The sequence below is a fragment of the Schistocerca piceifrons genome, chromosome 2 (assembly GCF_021461385.2).
Source record: "Schistocerca piceifrons isolate TAMUIC-IGC-003096 chromosome 2, iqSchPice1.1, whole genome shotgun sequence".
Classification (NCBI taxonomy): Eukaryota; Metazoa; Arthropoda; class Insecta; order Orthoptera; family Acrididae; genus Schistocerca; species Schistocerca piceifrons.
In genome coordinates, this window is record NC_060139.1 from 507,681,022 (window position 1) to 507,694,783 (window position 13,762).

Here is a 13,762-nt window from a genome sequence, read left to right on the forward strand (position 1 = left end):
GTAACTAAAAGAATCTTGCGTGTTTACGACCACTTACACGCTACAAACTTCGATTTTTCCATCTTGTACAACGTCCACCCTTTTACCAAACGTCGAATCTCTGCAGCTGCTCCTCCATTTCGCTGCAATATTGTGGTTCAAAAAATGGCTCTGAGCACTATGGGACTTAACATCTGTGCTCATCAGTCCCCTAGAACTACTTAAACCTAACTAACTTAAGGACATCACACACATCCATGCCCGAGGCTGGATTCGAACCTGCGACTGTAGCGGTCACGCGGTTCCAGACTGAAGTGCCTAGAATCGCACGGCCACACCGGCCAACGGAATATTGTGGTCTTAGGGCTCCCATATAACAGCATCGTCCACCAACAGCGTCAGGGTGTGAACTCACAGCTATGCGTGACGAGGAGCATTCAATAAGTAATGCAACGCATTTCCTCTCGACCAATGTCGGCTGAAAAAAATGCAGTTTCATTGTGGGACATCGTGGAATAATCCTGCTTCAACCCCTATAGTTTCACTAAGTTTCGATTGGTGACGTCTCTATACAAAGACTTCAAAATGACATCTGTAAAGGAGATGCCTTCCAAAGAGGGAGCTGTCATTGAGTTTCTTTCGGCGGAAAACCAGAGCGTCGCAAATATTTGTAGGGTTTGCAGAAAAAAAAATTGGAAATTTGTGGTAAGTTCTATGGGACCAAACTGCTAAATTCATCGGTCCTTAGCCTTACACACTACTTAATCTAACTTAAACCAACTTACGGTAACGGCAAACACACACACACACACACACACACACACACACACACACACACACACACACACACACGCCCAAGCGAGGACTCTAACCACCGACGGGGGAACCGCGGGAACCGTGCAAGGCGCATTGAACCGCACGGCTACTCCGTCCGGCCGGCTTTGCAGAATGTCTACGCAGACCTGGCAGTGAACAAGCGCAACGGGGGGATGGGGGAAGGGGGGGGGGGGGAGGGCATCTCTCATCATATCATTGGAACTAGGTCACGCACACCTTTCGGGTTACCGCGTCCGGTCCGGCCGCACACAGCAGTGGCTTGCAATATTGAAACGTGCGGATACTCTCATTCGAGGTAATCAACGGCCCACATTCAACACCTCACTGCTCACCTGGACGTAGCTGTTGGTAGTGTTAACACATCGATCCACCAGCTAGGATACTGAAAGGTGTATTCCCTCTGGGTTCCTAACGGCCTAATAGAAGAATATGAAGAGCAACGTGGACCGTCCGTGCGGAATTACTGGCGCGTTATGAGGCTGATCATGGCAATTTTTTGTCGAATACCGTCAAAGGCGACGAAAAAAAACCGGTAATCAGTGGAGTGGCGCCACTCCACCTCTCTTGCGAAGCAAAATTTCAAAGCCGCTCCCTCAGCCGGTGATGTTATGGCGACTACCATCTAGGACACTGAAGGGGCTATTCTGTTCGATTTGCAGCGATAAACTCAGAAGCGTACTGTGACACACTCAGGAAGCTGAAGAAACAACTTGACCATGTTCGTCGTTATAATAATGCAAGCGAACATCCCCTTCTCCATGACAACGCAAGGGCTCAGACAAGAGAAGCTCACAAAACATAATTGGATTGTTCTTCCTCATCCACACTATAACCCAGATCTTGCACCTTCCAATCTGTTTTGCCCAATGGAGGAAGCACTCTGCGGAAAGCAGTACGTGGATGATGGGGAGATTACTTATGCAGCAAGACGTTGGCTCAAAGTAGTACCTGGAGGGCATGAAGGCGCTCCCAGTAAGGCGGCGTAAGACCGTCGCATTACATTGAAAAACAGGGTTTCGTAACCAGAAGAGTCGGGAATAGTATGGTGTATGGAATCCTGAATAAAACCAAGCTGGCTTCAGGAAAAACAGCCGTGTTAAAAACCCTCACAGTGCATTTCACATGACGTTAAGACCATCGACCTTGATTCCACTGAAGTTGCTGAGCAAAGAACAATGATAACTATTTTTCCGCTAGTCTGTTTTCAGCTGTGTAGAATACAAGCAATCTCGGCCATGTTGAGCATCTTTGATGACAGTAGAACGATTCAGACAGAGTTCCGTCTATCAACGTGTGTTACTTTACAGCCTGCCGGTATCGCATTTAGTGACACTAGCCTTCGTTGTAGCTCTCAAATCTTTCAGGCATAATGCTCTAAGGAGACTCATTAAGGCTGAAGAAAAATGAACACTGTTCCGCACTTTTAGGGACAATGACTTTGAATTCTCATGAAGTCAGTCAGGTAAACCAGATATTTTCAATGTCAGTGTCTGCATCCGCAACGTCTCATGTTTTTAGTGTTTCGGAACAGTGATGCTTATCTTTAAGCACTAATAATCGTGTTTGAGGAAACATCGATACACTATTTCAGGGTGAGAAACAGCTATAGAAAGGATGGGAGTCACGCCTTTTGTTAATCTGGTCTCTGGTTCGTAGTCGGAGGAGCGGTTGGGTGGTCATTCCCTTCTGCAAGAAAATATGACGTACATTTGGAATGAGAGGGAACTTTATGTGGGAATTCACACAGATACTGTAATTGAAGCAGTTCTCATGTCTGATAATAATTAGTAACAATCGAAACTGGTAGCCATAATGAAGCTTTTCGTAATAGCTGAGGGCGGTTAAACATGATTTAAAACATTTTAAAAAATACCAAGAAACGAGAAACGAGTAACAGCCACGTATTGTAAATAAAGAAAAACCACCTTTAATGTGACTGTAGTACCATTGTAAACAAAACGTAGTATATTAGCAAAAAAATTAAAAATAACTCTTCAAAAATTAAGAAACAAGAACAGTGATGACACAAGCCTGGCATGCTGTTGAAGAAAGACAGTTTTCAGATGCAGAACGTGGCGAACAATTTTTCTATGACTTTAAACTGATGTCTCCCCCTTTCCGTTCCTGCCACAATCACGCACACGTTAGAAGGAAAAGGCGGCGTAAGAGAACATTAAGATGACGTATAATAGCAGGCAGGTAACAAGCACAATTAGGCAACTGAGTTAACGGCTGAAGAATCAGTACTGCCGCTATCAAGGAGAACATCTGTTTTCTGAACAGTTCAATATGGTACCACCTGGATGGCGGAATACGAAATGAGCACTTACATATAGCTGTTGTGATTGACGTCAGAGAAATCCGTATTTCCTGGGGAAGAAAGATTACAAATTATTATTTTGAAAGTTTCCATCATTTATTTCGAAACAACCTAACTATTTGATGAAACCAGTAGTACAGTAATACGAAAGACCATGCACTGATTTCTGTCGTTTTTTGTTCTCAACTAACGCTCACTGTAAATAAAGTAACGTTTCTGCGATCAGGATGGCTTCCTTTGACGTACGCGTAACAGCGAGGAAAGATATGTACACCGGAAGCTACGCATAAACATTTTATGTGGAATCAGGCCTAAATGGACGTAGTACCTCTCCACCGTAAACGACTAACAGTTAAGCACATAGAGGTAATGGGTGGTCCCAGATCACACTTCCTTGATGTCTCTCTCCTACGTATAAACACACAAACCTCAAGCGAACTACGTCATCAACATGACAGCGGCCACAGGCCAGAACGGTTTCACGTGTCTAGTCACATCCGCCCACAGCTGCCAAGGAAACAAGTGTGACCAGAATATCTCGTCAGAACCAGTTCACACGTGGACATCCTGCCCACCAACGCGCCATGTCCGTTGATCGGCCCGAACCTCTGCTGCTGTTGGCTACCACACGAATAAAATAATGAGAAAGCAGTCGTGAACAGTTTTAGATAGTTCACACTGTTACCGTTTTGTTATAAATTTCGAGCAGTACTGAGTGAAAATTCGAATGGTTCTCAAGCTGTCTTAATGCCATTTCGCCTGGTTGCAACACGAAAACCTGTTTTCATCGAAGAAAATCCTTTCCTCTGCAATACCAAAATACTCTTCACACGTGGCATTTTGAACTTTATCAGCAGCGCCAAGAACATTGAAATAATGAATCGAGATTTAGGAAGGCGAGTTTTAGATCATTATTTACAACAGATGGACATGTCTGCTACGTATGTATTATGCGAGCGGTGATGATTTTACTTGTGACGAAAATATAGCAGTTGACAGACGACTTTTATGAAATAATAATAATAAAGGTTATCAACCTGAAAAAATGATTTTTTTCGTCGTACTGGAACCAGTCTGAAATAACAGCTCGATTTGGATTTTAAGCTGTCACAATCCAAGATTATGTCTTTTTAATTTGGTGTTTTCGAAGTACAATATATATCAGCGTCTAGTCTGCGTCTTACGTGTATTAGTTCCGATTCACAGTGTTAACTAAAAATGATCAGACGCATGGAACCACCCAATCTGTGTTAAGACAGTCCTAAAGAAAAGCTCTTTTACAGAAGTGTCCTCGCTTGGTGAGTGTTGTACGGTAGATTTCTATGAAGAACAGGAATTTTTACATTTCATAATAAGCTCCAAATTCCAGGCTTGAATAGTAGTCGGCCGGACGTCTTTAAATGCGAAGAACTAGCTAAGTCGAGCAGTGAACTCGCATTGGTGAGCTGTATGGTTCAAGTACTAGTCTGGTCTTCCAGTGTTTGATTTTCCGTGGTTTTTCTCAGCTGTGAACAGCAGAATGGCTCATTCTAAGAACACACCGCCAGCTGTCTTCTTTATCATTGTCCAATCTGAGCTTACGCTCTGCTTCTAAACGATCTCGTTGTTAACCCCAAATGTTCTTCATTCTTTTCACAGACAACTGTAAAAACGAAAATATGTAATCATCAAATTCAAGGACCAGAAAGAAAACGTAAAAAATATCCAGTGCAATATCACAGTTGTGTTAAAAAACAAAAAAAAATTACAAATGGTGATCACTAGAAACAGAGTACCTTGTAGTGATGGTTGAAACATTTTCAACAAGAAACTCTGATACGAAGTTAATTCGGCTTCCCTAGAAGTAAGGTTCGCTTCTGTTGATGTGCAATCACTGCATATGACTGCCACGTGCAAAAGATACGTTCTGTTCTGTCACTGCCAATGAGGTTCGTGAGGACAAGTCAGAAGATAACATACTTTTAGACGACAACCAACAGCAGAAATATATCGCAGGGAGTGGCAGACGGTGATGTATTGTAATTTCGTATTTATTCCGATCGTTTTTGTTGTTTGACCATCATCCAGAGACTAGACGAACGTGAAATACAGAAAACAAAACGTAAAAAACGTACACAGTCGAAAGTACATATAACAAATCAATCACTATTTGGTACTTAGGAAAGATAAACAATAAAGCTGAGGATGGTGATCTTATATTGTACGATGTATGACATGAGAAAGCTTTATTACTTTTCTTTTGAGAATAGCAAATTACGATCAGATTGTTACATGTACTTTTAACATAGTACGGTATGTTTTTAGATTTTCTTTTCTCTATTTTATTATTATAATGGTCAAAGACCGAAACGGGTCTGAATAAATGCGAAATTACAGTGCAGCACTGTGTCTTTGTAATGTGTGCTTTCCTTCCATTATGGAATTTTGTGGTTTTAAATTTTTGTAGGGGACTGAAATGCTATCGAAGGACGGTCACACTACACTGTCAGCAAGAGAAGAAAACATATAGCTGTAACATTTGGAAGTAGTTATTAGACCTTACACTCTTTTCTTACGGCATAAAACGATGTTGTAATAACATATTATTTCTATACTGATGCAAGTTCGATTTCATTCTCATAGAACAGTTAACCGCAGGCCTTGAAGTCGGAAAGCAGTGAGTTTGGTGACGCAAAACATTGTTATTCTTAACTGTCAACGCAATGAAAACTTCTTTAGTGCGGAAATATAGGACTTCGAAGTATGCTCCCCAAAGAAGGAGGAAATAGCCCAGATAACGTTTTTATTTAACTCAGAATGAAAGTTGCGGGAAGATGGAAGGAAAGAAGGTAAATAGTTCTATTACTTCCACAAAGAAGGATCAGGAAAGTCTTTCACAGATATTTAAGATACGTGGAAGAATTTTATTTTCTACTCAAAATAAATGTTTTTGTTACAGCATGCGTTTCCTACGACAAGTCAGGAGTTACATGAAGGAGCAGTGACGACCAGCAGGGAGGCGAATTAAACATCTGCCAGTAAAATACACTGAAACGGCAAAATGGGTTGGGACAGCAATACGCAATTATACAGATGGCGGTATTATCGCGTACACAAGGTATAAAAGGGCAGTGCTTTGGCGGAACCGTCATTTGTTCTCAGGTGATTCAAGTGACGGCGGGGTCAGGGATTTTCTCTGCCTCGTGATGACTGGGTGTTGTGTGGTGTCCTTAGGTTAGTTAGGTTTAAGTAGTTCTAAGTTCTAGGGGACTGATGACCATAGATGTTAAGCCCCATAGTTTTCAGAGCCATTTGAATCATTTGATTCAAGTGAACGTTTCCGAGCGATCACGGCCGCACGACGGAAATTATTTAATAGACTTCGAACGCGGAATGGTAGTTTGAATTAGACGCTTCGGACATTCCATTTTGGAAATCGTTAGCGAATTCAGTATTCCGAGATCCACAGGGTCACGAGTGTATCGAGAATGCCAAATTTCAGGCATTAACTCTCACGCGGATAATGCAGTAACCGACGGCCTTCGCTTAACTACCGAGAGCAGCGGTTCTGGCGTTGGGTTGTCAGTGCTAGCAAACAAGCAATACTGCGTGAAATAGCCGACAGCCTAGACGACAGGAAAAGCATGGTCAGATTTAGTTGGTAGGAGCTGATGGCAGGGTTCGAGAGTGGCGCTGACTCCACGAAGATATGGACCCGTGTTGTCAGCAGGGCACTGTGAAAGTTGGTGGTGGCTCCATAATGGTGTCGGTTGTGATTACGCGGAATGAACTGGATCTTCTTGTCCAACTGAACCGACTGGAAATGGTTATGTTGGGCAACTTGCAGACCATTTGCAGCCATTCATGGACTTCATATTTCCAAACAACAATGGAATTTTTATGGAAGACAATGTGCCGTGTCATCAGACCACAATTGTGCGCAGTTGGCTTGAAGAATATTCGGGAGAATTCGAGCGCATGATTTGACCACCCATCGTACGTTTATGGGACATAATCGAGAGGTTAGTTCGTGCACAAAATATTGTACCGGAAATACTTTCGCAATCATGGACGGCTACAGAGGCGGCATGACTTATTATTTTTGCAGGGTATTTCCAACGATTTGTCAGTCGATGCCACGTCGAGCTATAGCACTACGCCGGGCAAAAGGAGGTGTCACATGACTTTTGTCACCACAGTGTAGTAGTCTGCTGCTCATTAATATTACAAAAACAGTATGGCGGTATGTATAACAAACCTCAAATTAGGACAAAGTTTACCACATTGCTAGGTTATGCAAATGGTCAGCATTTCGGCGCAATCGCACGAAGTACGTAAGAGGAGAACCATCTATACTGTGTATAAAATAGGTCATTAAGTAATGGTTTTATCATACGGAAATTTTGTTTGCTTGTGGGAGGATATTATATTACGTCTTGACTAAGGAGCAAAAAGGTCAACAAGAACGTGTCGGATTTTGACAGAGCCTAGAGCGTGTCTTACCGAGACTGCGGTTTATCATTCCGTTAACGTTGGTTTTCATTTCATGACTGCCATGTATATATAATCGATGGATTCAGAAGGCCACACTCAACGCCAAGCAGAATTTCAATCTCTTCACGTGACTAGCACCTGAAAAGTGAGACATTATTCTCTCGTTATGGCAGAACTGTACTTCCCTATCACGTAATTCGACTCAAAAATGGGTCTGTTTGCAGCAAGCCAAGTATCCACACGGACAGTGCGCCACTTCTGATGTATCATCCCATCGACTGTCAGTACGGCAGCCACGATTGCAGTTCTCCTTGACACGACAGCGAAGCCCCGCTGACAGTGGTGCTCCCAACGACAACACTGCTTACGAAAGTGGTTCCAAGTCGTCTGTTCAGACGATTCCCAATTCTGCGCGCAACTTCATAGTGGACGTTTCCGTTTGAGGAGGCGCGGAAGAGAACGAACATTGCCAGATTGCCTCCGAAATCGTCAAGTGGGCCCATCAAGTGCCGTGATGCAAACGGAGTGCCACTGGGTACAGAACACAATCATCTCTGGTTCGTGTAGTGGTCACAGCCAGTAATTTGGTCAGTTAAACGTTAAACGTAAAATCCGTCCACAGTCTGTGGGGGGGCCTATCGGTAGCGACCGACCGCCGTGTCACCCTCTGCCAGCGGCATCATTGGATGCGGTACGGACGGGCGAGGGGCCAGCACACCGCTCTCCCGGCCTGGGGCCACTACTACTTTGTCAAGTACCTGTTCAGTTAGCATTACGAGGCCAAGTGCAACCTGTTCCAATCCTCTCACCAAAGAATAAACCCTGGCAGTACCGGGAATCAAACACGGGTCCTCAGCATGGCAGTCAGCCACGCTGACCACTCAGCTAAGGAGGCGGACGTATCGGGTCAGTATTCGTTAAATTTCTGACGTATTAAAACCGATTACTGCCCCGTGCCTTCCGTCTCTTCCCGGCGTTATCTTTCAATTAGTTAAAGCTAGACCGCATGTTGCCCGCGTTTTACTGACGTTCCTCGTTACTGTAGGTGTTCGACTTTTCCCTAGTCAAAACGTTCTCCAAATCACTCACCTACTGAAAACGTCACCATCACTCAACAGTTGGAGGTGTGTTGAAACCAAGAGGGATTAGAGCTATTGTTGCAGCTCTGTGTACTCAACATCCAACCTCTATTCTTCCTATTATAACATACAGGCACAATAAGTAAATATGTGTTACTTGCTTTCAAATGTTATCAAACACCATGAACAACTTGGCTATCCTTTCTGTGCACGGAGAGTCTGAAGTATCTCTGACAAAAATTAGCGCTGACTAGATAATGGCGTGTCGAACTGTTAATCTTTACTTGAATCTTCCTCTGTTGTTTCAAGTTGTCAGGTGCCTTCAATGAGGAACCATTCTAAACGTTTACAGGGGACTTCGGTCGTGGGTGAACTACACGTTCTTACGGTTCGTCCAAGCTGAGAGATATCTGCCTCTGTATGATGATTCGGCTGTAAAGTATACGGTATGTATATTGTAATATCCCTGGCTGTGGCCCCCAGTATTTTATTTCGCTAGAAGCTCGCCTTGATGCAGCTTGATACACGTTAAGGTGCGTATGGTACAAGAATGGAGTAAGGTACAAGCGACAGGTAGTACAGTATGTACCAGTCCCGTGGGAGAGACCGCCAACTGCATTGACATGCTTCTGATTGGCCGGCACGTTCGGGTGCTAGGCGCCAAAACGCCTACCTCCTATTATTAATTATTTATATACTTTTCATTGTATTTAACCCAGTTTTGAACATGACAATCACTCATGACTACGCTACGAGTCTATCGTTTTTGTTTATTAAATTTCACCAGGTTTGAGAAACACAAGAGTAACGATGTTGCAACCAAGTGCTTCAGACACCTTAGGGTCGCTTTGGCACGCCTGGGAGACGGAGTAATTCGGCTAGTCACTCTGTTTCGGGCGTTCTGGGGATTCGGACACGTATCTCAGTATCGTTCTTTACTTAGATGTGAATAGTCACTCGGTGTTATTCAGAGCCGGATATGTTGTACTCTATATCGGGCGTAACTTAGTTGTGAATATGTGATACTCACTCTATCTAGTGCGTACCGGAGAGCCGGACTTGTGTATCACATTTCGAAAGTTGGATGGAAAAGTTACCATAAAATTAAGAAGGCTATGTCAAGTGTAAATGTGTGAATATTGAATAATAATCAAACAGGATAAATTAACGAGAAGTGTCGAGTACCATCGTTGTCAGTACTACAAATCTTGCCCTCTGTAGATACAGACACTAACCTGGGCAAGTGGCATCCCGCAAAAAGCACAATCACAGGTTTGAAGAGACAGCGTAGCAACCTCCGCCGAAGGAGATCACACGACCGACGAGCTGTCTTCTGCGCTGGGGACATAACTTTAGAAGACAACAGGTTAGTGGAAAGAACGGTCAGAAATTCTTATTCAATCTCTCCAGCTTCCAGATCTGACTTCCAAAGGGACACATAATTTACAATATTCTCCGATCGTAACAGGTGAATCGTACAATGCTTCACAAAAATTCAATGAAACAATATAGAGCCTTTTCGCTTGTTTACGCACATAACGTTACATTTATTTATTTTCTCGTTCGGAAACGAAACATTTTGAAAAAATATTCATTTCTGTATGTACTACAGCTTCGAATTAAAAGAGGCTGTTCATTCCCCGAGGAACAGATCTCTAACATCTTAAGCAATAATTTCATTAAGAAAAGGAAGCTTTAACTATTTCATTGCTGAAAGTATACTAGAAGCTCTCATGTTATAAATATTGTTGCGGACACTTCATTTCATATCTACGTTTTCGAATCGGGAGTACATAGTACTAACGCAGAGAAATGCCTCCATTTTCTCTCCTATTGTGTGCTATTTGCAGTGTCTGCCCCCTGCCACCCCATAAGCTTCAAGGCAGGAGTCAAATACTTTCTTGTGACATTGATTACAGTCACCAAGGAGCATTCCGTTACAGAGCGTTATATTGCATTTACTTCTAACAATATCCACACACATTATTAAAAAAATGTGTGTGTGTGTGTGTGTGTGTGTGTGTGTGTGTGTGTGTGTGTGTGTTTCACATCTCCTCCTACGCCACTAGACTGATTTCAAACCGAGCGAGGTGGCGAAGTGGTTAACACACCGGACTCGCATTCGGGAGGACGACGGTTCAATTCCGCGTTCGGCCATCCTGATTTGGGTTTTCCGTGATTTCCCTAAATCGCTTCAGGCAAATGCTGGGATGGTTCCTCTGACAGGAAACGGCCGACTTACTTCCCCATCCTTCCCTAATCCGATGAGACCGATAACCTCACTGTTTGGTTTCTTCCTCCAAATCAAGCCATCCAACCAACCGATTTCAACCAAACTTGGTACATATATACATTACCTCTAGGGACCATCAGCTGTGGTTGTAAGAATCACCTACCTAATGGAAGGTGGGAATGAAAAAGATGTGTAGCCCGCGACGCGTGATTTACCCGAATTTATTCATCCAGCATTTGAGTACGAGAACACTTAGCGACATGCAACGAACTTCACACATAAGTTTAAACCTTTTCGAAACTTTTTATCGCTGACGGCCACTGAAAATGATGAAAACAAAAAGTTTGTTATTTTTATTCCACTGCTCATGCAGTGAAAATAACCGAGGAAGCATGACGTTATAAATTATACCTTCCAACAGTACTCGCGACACATTTTACCAACAGTATGCACATATGCCGATGGATGTAACTACAAAATTGTATCACTGTAAATATATAGTTCAATAGGCATGACATCATAAACAATGCGGAAATTTCGCAGAAAATATCCACATACGCGGGAAAAAGCACCCACAAAATTATATGATGGTGCCACACACAATTCAGGAGATATGACATCATGAACAGTGAGATGGGTTATTACTCCGTTGCAACAAACTTCATTTGCAACACACTTTGCAGGCAGTATCCCAATATGTCGCTGAATGTACCTACAGAATATCATTCCACGATAAACAGTTAAGGAGTAATGACTTCATGAACATTAAGCACAAGGCTGGACCCTGCGTGGTACGGGCGTGGCCCACAGCTGTAAATACTTGGGAAACGCGGCGTTTCTGTGCTAGTTATCAATATATCATGGAAATACTAAATGTTGATAACACACATAACAAAAGCGTCCATTCTAAGAACCCTAACTGTAAAGTTAAAAAAACTTGTTTTTGTTACTTTTATCCACTGCTGTCAGTGTTTCTTCAGTGAATGTATTACTTCCGTAAAACTGAAGAATAGCCGCCTTCAGTCACAAACTGTGACTTTATTTTACTGTACTTCGAAAGCACGTAACCGCTACTGGAAACAGATCTGGAAAAACTGATGTAGACCGTCAGAACCCCTGAAGATGAGGCCCCAGGGCTCGATATGAATCATGTATTGAAATAAAATCACGATTTTTGACTGAAGGCGGCTGTTCTTCGTTTTACGAAACTAGTGTTTCTTCGTAATATTTGCATCACTGGTAGCGCCGAGAACAGTATCGATCCTGATCCGAAACCGGTGTTGTTAAATATCGTCGACACACTGATAAATCCATCCACACTGCATATGAGCCATACAATTAAAACTAATTTACGAGTCCAATGATCTCTGATCTATAGGACAAGAAATGAGGCATGGAGACGAGTGGTGGTAAGAGATGGTGGCGGGGGGCCGTGTAAAATGGTTGATCCCACCAACTGTTATTACACAGATAACGGCACCTTTTTCCGCGTCATCGAAAAGTAAATTTTGTTACCTAGCAACCTTAACGGTTGGAGGGGCGTGCAGTATCGATTGTCGTGACGGGTGAGCACGCCGATGCGCCGCCTACACCCACACAGGTGCCACTTAGAGTGACTCGATGATATCCACAGCTGAACGTAACCTGTAGTACCGCGAGCGGTTCATGATATTCGTATAGCGAGACTGTTGACCGCATCGATTGCTTGAGCCATGTTTCGTGTGCCCAGGATTTGGCAGCGCTGCGATGGTCGTAAAAACTCAGAGGTGTTAGCTGCTTGGAGAGATCGTATAACGTAAGGATCCTGAGTGGTTTCTTCTTCTTTTCTTTTTTTTTCTTTCTTTTCAATGTAGGCATCAAATACCATCAACACGCAAACACCCAATGTCGAAGTTAGTTTACTGAAGCATATACTGCAGAGCAGTATTGCTGTTCTGGGGAGCAGTTACTCAACTGTGTCGCTCAGGTACTCAGGTGGGCTCTTGTATGTCAGCGTTGACCACCACCCCAGCGGGATCGAACAGTTCTTTCCGGTGTACCCCGAAAAGACTGTGAGAGAAAAGCAGCAATTCAGTTATGGGACGAACTTCAGGTCAGACTGACTGCAAAGCCTCTAAGCAAACCTCGTAATATTTTTCGCGTACTTGACTAGTCGCGCCAGAGGTCATAAGACAACCATCGTAATCTACCGAATAAAGCAATGTCAATGGATCAAGAATCTGGGATTTCACGAAAAATAAAATGTTCTAGTAACCTTTAACACAGTTTTCAATTAACTTCACTGTCATCTAATCACACGAACATTTATTGAAATTACTCATGCAAACGCAATACTTTCGCAGAAGGGCGTATATCTGTCACCAAGCAATCCACTGCCGTTACATAAGAGGTAAGTAACTGATTTGGAGAAGGGAGTAATGGGTAATGAAAACCACAGCTTCACAGCAATATAAATAGTGGAGCTAAATAACCAGGCAACAATAGCTGTTCCGAAAAACCAATCTGCGACTGCCACTGGTAATAGGAACGTAATGGTAGACACAGAATATGCAGGCCAAAACGTACGTTATGTAAGTAGGCTGTTTAGGTTTTTATGTTGGTAACCCCACGTAGCGCTCTGTATGAAAATCACTGACTGTGTTGCGTGTAGCCTGTGGCTGGTTGGCATTGTTGGTATATTCGCTATTGTAGTGTTGGGCAGTTGGACGTGAACAGCGCGTAGCGTTGTGCAGTTGGAGGTGAGCCGCCAGCAGTGGTGGGTGTGGAGAGAGAGATGCCAGAGATCTGAGTGGTTGCTATAAGCGGACGATCTGGACGTGTGCCAGCCAGAAAAAGGAAATT

General features: G+C 43.2%; 1 protein-coding gene across 3 annotated transcripts in view; it reads right to left on the reverse strand.

Moving 5' to 3' along the window:
• LOC124777967 (pleckstrin homology-like domain family B member 1) overlaps positions 1 to 13,762 on the reverse strand; it is a 1,066,194-nt gene that overhangs the window by 514,005 nt on the left and 538,427 nt on the right. The window lies entirely within an intron of this gene.